This window comes from Poecile atricapillus, chromosome 1, assembly GCF_030490865.1.
Source record: "Poecile atricapillus isolate bPoeAtr1 chromosome 1, bPoeAtr1.hap1, whole genome shotgun sequence".
NCBI lineage: Eukaryota > Metazoa > Chordata > Aves > Passeriformes > Paridae > Poecile > Poecile atricapillus.
The window spans coordinates 61,929,143-61,935,035 of NC_081249.1; the positions used below are offsets into that span (position 1 = coordinate 61,929,143).

The 5,893-nt window shown below is 40.7% G+C and overlaps 1 long non-coding RNA gene across 1 annotated transcript; it reads left to right on the forward strand.

The window, feature by feature from the left end:
- Window positions 1-899: 899 nt before the first annotated feature.
- LOC131574491 (uncharacterized) lies at window positions 900-5,689 on the forward strand. The gene is made up of 3 exons (XR_009276519.1): window positions 900-1,011; window positions 2,999-3,130; window positions 5,571-5,689. It is a non-coding gene; the product is annotated as an uncharacterized LOC131574491 (long non-coding RNA).
- The last annotated feature ends 204 nt before the right edge of the window (window positions 5,690-5,893 follow it).

A 5,893-nucleotide genomic window follows, 5' to 3' on the forward strand; every position in this document is an offset into this window, starting at 1 on the left:
CCACCAATCATCCTTCTTTTATTACAGTAATGTAAAAAATATCAGTAATATGTTATTATCCCTTTAGAAAAATGGAAAATTAAGCACATTACAACTGATATTAAATCCAGTGAGGAATATGCTCCTGATAATTCTGATAGAAAGTAATTTCCTCTTAATGTGTTACAATTAAAAATGAAGAAGTCTTTTTTTTTTTCATCGTAAATTCACTGCGCATATTTGTATTATGTCTTTTGTTTTCTATTTCTTTCTAGTACAGATTAATTTTGAACCTATAAAGAGTCTGCTTGTTTGAGAATTTTTTCCACATACAGTTTGAAATTTCTCATGTATTTACTGAGCCCTTGAGGCTGGTATTTTGAATTCAGATATTCAAGTAAACTTTGATGTATAATTGCAGCTAAGGAAAGATATTGGCTGACAGGAATGTAATAGTGAAGATCTGATTTAGCAAATGCCAAAGGACAAATTTAAATTCAATTTAATCCAATAAATAATAGAGTAGAACATTCGGGCTTGTCTTATTAATGGGAGCTGCAAGGAGAGGTGGAGGCATAAATGCCATTTGTTTAGGCTTGTGGTTGTCTTTCCAAGGGAGACAGGCTTTTCTTTAGGTCTTATGAAATAAGTTCAGCAACACCAGCTGACCTACCAACGTGGATTTACTGAGTACACAGCACAGCAGTCTAATTACCTTCTGAAGAAAATTCTGCTTCAATGGACAAAGCAGGAGCAGTGGAAGCTGTATACGTTAGCAAGGGCTTTGAGAGAGCTTCTAATAGTCTCCTTGTCTCCTTTAACAAGGTTGGAGAAATATGAGCTTGATAATATGAGTGGATAATAAGGTGGGTGGGAAATTGGCTTCATTGCTGGGCTCAGGGAGCATTGGTCAGCAGTCCAGAGTCCACCTGTCAGAGTGACACTCCTCATGGATCAATATGATGGACAGGACTGTTTAGTGACTTTATTAATGACCTGGGGATGAGGTGGAGTGCAATCTGAGATATGTAGGTAAGAAAAAGCCAGTTTATTTTACTCCCTGCAGTAACAAAGCTAAAGAGAAAAAGAAAACAGATCTTTGGGAAAGATCTAAGGGGACCTTCATCTACGTCTTTTAGGTACTGGGTTCTGTTCCCAGCTTACTGAGTAACTTCTTTTGCTGATTTTATCTCACTGTACCTCAGTTGCTCATCAGCAAGTAAGTCCCCTGCAACAGTTGTCTTTTCCTGAAAACAGCTGTAAGAATAAATAAAAGTGAATGTAATCTGACAGTGACGGCAATAATCTGTTTAACACGCTTCTTTCCCCATTTTTATCCTTAGGTGTAGATCTGTAAGGTGAAACCTCACTTAATATGTCACAGTGTGCTCCTCATTCATCACCCACTGGCTTCTTAGGTGCCAGAAGATGGCACAGTTCAATCTTTTTACTTTCTCCCAGCTGGCTGTTCCTCAAAAGACCCATTCAGCAAGGAAGCTGTTTTCCCTCAAGGATCCCCCATGTGACTGTTAATAGTCCCCTTACAGGGGGAAAAAGATTCCCTATACCTATCTCCAGGCATAGCCTTAGCCACATAAACCCCAAGTATTTAGTTTTGAAAAGCAAAGTTATGTGGCCAGCATATCTGCTGTTAGTTGGGAATGGAGATATTTTATACTTGTGGGATTTGAAGGCTGGGATTTTCTTCAGTAGGCAATTCCAAGGGGTAATTCTTTCCACATGCTAAAAATACTAATTTTAGGCTGCCTCTCTTTATTGCCTTTAGGAACTGTCTCAACAGGCATAGGCCTGGACATTTAACTAGGAGTCACCAGCAGTTCCCAGTCTAAATGACTCTGTGAAAAAATAAGTTTTTCAGCTTGCATGCTTTTTGCTTTTTCTGCAAAGAAACATGGATCACCCAAACAGCTTTGTCATTTCAAATTATTCAGCAGCGGAGACTTTACAAAAAAAAAAAAAAAAAAAAAAGGGCAGTTTTATGATTGCAGGAATATAATTTTTACTTCTGAGATCTGTGAAGAAGTGTTTAAAGATTCTGAGACTCAATCTCTTCTACTGCTACAGAAAACTTATCGTATAACACAGAGAGTAAAAGTGAACTCACAAAATGCTAATATTTGTATTGTCAGTGAATTGTGACCTAAGAATTTGAAAATAAACTCCTTGAGATTTTTTTAATGTCAATTGCAAATGCATTTGCAGAAATATTTATGGAATAGCAGGTGTCCTGCCTCCATGGTGACAACTGATGATACTGACAAGAAACTGTGTTAACTTCTGGGGTTTTTTGAGCCTTTGATAAGAGACTATGTTGATGCATATGCAATGCTGACCACCTTCAATGAATACATCTGTAGATGGAGCTTACTTTTCCAAACATCTTTACTTTTATGTCTTGAAGTACCATATTGATAAACTAAGTGTATTCTCTTTCAATCAATATTGAAATTGTCAGTTCAAATTACGTAGAAACAGGTAAATCTGGAAGAGAGTTTGCCAAAGAACATAACAAATGATGATACGCTGTAGCCCACATACAGAGATCTAGTAGTTCTGAGGTAAAACTGAGTGGGATTTGCAGTTTAGAAATCTTACCTGGTACATTTCACCATACCACCCTACATGGTATGTCACATACTCGCAGCTAAAACAATCTGATTTCCTATGTCTAACGGTTTCTGAAAAATACAGCTTTATGTGCTTTTTCCTACACATTATAAAGCTCAATGAAATCTTAAGATTAGAGCAAGGTTTTGAAGGGATTACTTATTAACAGCTGTACTACTTTGATGTGCCATTGTGACGTTGCCATTGCAAACAAGAGCTTGGGTGCTGTTAAGATCAGTTGGAGGAATTAATTTATTTTGGTTTTAAGACGGAGAAAATGAAAACTATTAAAATCCACTTGGGGTTCTTTTTTTCAACGCTCTTTGTGAAAGAAAATACCGACAATAGATGGCACTGTGGTTCTGTGACCGGGGGTTATTTCTGTCTGTAGCGGTGCCGCGCTGATTGTGCTGCTCTGGCGGTGGGGCTGACCCGGGCTGGACATCAGGTGCCCACCAAACTCCCACTCCTCTCCTCAGCCAGGCAGGGCAGAGGAAACACAAGGAAAAGTTCATGGGTCGAGGTAAGGAGAGGAAGAGATCATTCCCCAATTATTGTCATTGGTAAAACAAACTTGGTTTAAGGAAATTAGTTTAATTTATTGCCAATCAAATCAGAGTAGTCTAATGAGATATAAAAGCTGAATCTTAAAACAGCTTCACCCCTCCACCCTTCTCCCTTCTTCCTGGGCTTAACTTTACTCTGGATTTTCTATACCTCTTCCCCCACAGTGGCGCAGAGGGATGGGGAATGGGAACTGTAGTCAGTCATTAATGTGGTTTCTGCTGCTCCTTCCTCAGGGACAGGACTCCTCACACTCTTTCCCCCGCTCCAGCTTGAGCTCTCTCCCTCTGGAGACAGTCCTCCATGAACTTGTCCAACATGCATCCTTCCCTCGGGTGCAGTTCTTCATGAACTGCTCCACTGTGGGTCCCAAGTCCTGCCAGCAAACCTGCTCCGGAGGAGCTCCTCTCCCCACTGCCTCCCCACAGATGCTGCCAGGAGCCTGCTCCAGCACGGGCTTCCCACGGGGTCACCACCTCCTCCGGCATTCACCCGCTCCAGCGTGGAGTTCAGGGGGTACCTGCTCCCCTATGGCCCTCCCCGGGCTGCGGGGCACAGCTGCCTCCCCACGCTCTGCACCACAGACTGCCGGGGAACCTCGGCTCCAGCAGAGAGCTCCTCCTGCCCCTCCTTCTCCCCTGACCCGGGTGTCTGCAGAGCTGTTCCTCTCACATATTCTCACTCCCCTCTCTGGCTGCAACTGCGCAGCTTTCCCCCACTTCTTCAATCTATTGTCCCACTGGCACCACAGTGGTGGCTGATGAGCTTGGCTTTGGCCAGAGGTTCATCCATCCTGGAGCTGGCTGGCATTGGATCTGTCAGATATGGGCAAAACTTCTGGAAGCATCTCACAGGACCCACTCCCATAGCTTCCTCACTTCTGAAACCTTACCATGCAAACCAATACAGCTTATTAATCTTCTAGTTCTACTTAGTGAAATTAATTTAATTCTACTATTGCAAATACACTGTTTCTGAGACTGAAAATTATTAAGCTGTATGTACTTACCCAAAGAGTACCTCTTCAGTAGAAGGATGGCTGTCCTTAGAAAAAGAGAATGATTACAATGGCTCATTTTGGACCAGTTTACTGAGATAGTTAAATTATGCAACATGCTCTTTCTTTTTGTCCGGCAAAATATTTAAAATTACTTTAGCCTTCAGCAGACATTGTACTGAATATTTATGGGAGAAATAAAACCAAACCAAATTAGCTACTTAAGACAAACTTCCAGTTTATAAAACAACTGATGTCATTTGAATATTTTAATCTGCTTTACTAGCAGTGAATCAGACAGAACAGTAAAGCATTGAAACACCATTTAACATTAACATTACAAAATACAGCAATTTTTTTTCTCTATGTATTTACATAAGCAAACATACAGGTATTCAAAATAGAATGCATCTCACCATCTGGCAATAATTACAGAAGTACAGTGCTTTGTTGACTGGATGGAATAGATACATAGGAATTTTTACCCTGAAGTGTAAAAAGGATGCACACCAGCTTAGGAGATACATGGTGAGCTTCATGTCTTTGGACATTTTTCAGATGCAGTCTTAACAGTAATAAAATGTAAATCTACTTGAAAAATTGATGCTGAAAAGTTTTTTTCAGATGAAGTGTTTTTTTTGGATGCAGATATGACCGACTGACTCAGCATGCTTTTCCTGTGAGGTAGGGGAGGGCCCTAACCTCTGAACCAGTCTCTATGAATGTCTTCTCTTCTTTTTTTAACCTGAAAAATTACAAAAAGTTCCATTCTAGTCTGATGCATAATGAAAACACAGTTTTTTGGAAGTTGGAAATGTTGCTCTGAAGATGGTCATATTAAACCATAGTGTTCATTCCAAGCATGGGCCAAGTGCTGTAAATCCTAGTTTAAAACAGATGAACTATGTCATCTCTCTGCAGTATAATGAGTCCATTAATTGCTGTCTACTGATGAACAACCTCTAGCAGATTTGGCATGGCAGCTAGAACAAATTCATATCCTGACTCCGTCATCCTCACTAAGGCAAACTGCACAAAAATCTGTTAATATTTTGATGCAGGGTGGCAGAATCAGGCTTTTCTAAGCTGTCAAAAATGTCCATAAAGAGTGGTCTTTATCTGCTGTGCATTCTTGGCCTTGAGTGGCTTCTTAGGCAAAAGCTGATGATCACTCAGTAAAACCATCTATCTGAGCACTCCAGAATCAAAACATCAGGCATCAGTTTTCCCTGCTTCTAAGCAAAAACTGTTGTTCTCTCCGGCTGCCAATTAATTAAATGCTGTCAAGATCCTTATGTCCAAAACATAGGTTTTATTTTAATAAGCTGGGAAAAAAATGATTGTTCAGAGTCATCTTGTAATGAAACTTCAATCCAGTAATTGAAACCCTCTGTGATTGTAGTGAAACATTCCCTGTCAGTATTTGCAACCTGAGCAATTGGACATTGTGAACGAGGAACAGAAGGTGAAATGAAAGAGAAACAGAGGGCTGAACTGCTCTGCCACGTGGGCAAAACGCAGATGGTAAGTGGAGATCATAAGCACTGAATGTGAAATGTTCAGTAACAGTTTATCACCTGTGAGCTGGTGAAGGAGACTGTGCAGAGCAGTAACCAGACCCTCAGGAGATTTGGGAGGAACTGAGCTCCAGAGAAGTGCGGGGTGCCATATACATCATACACGATGCAGGTGGGCTTTGCTCCCTGGCACGAGTGGGCGATGAGA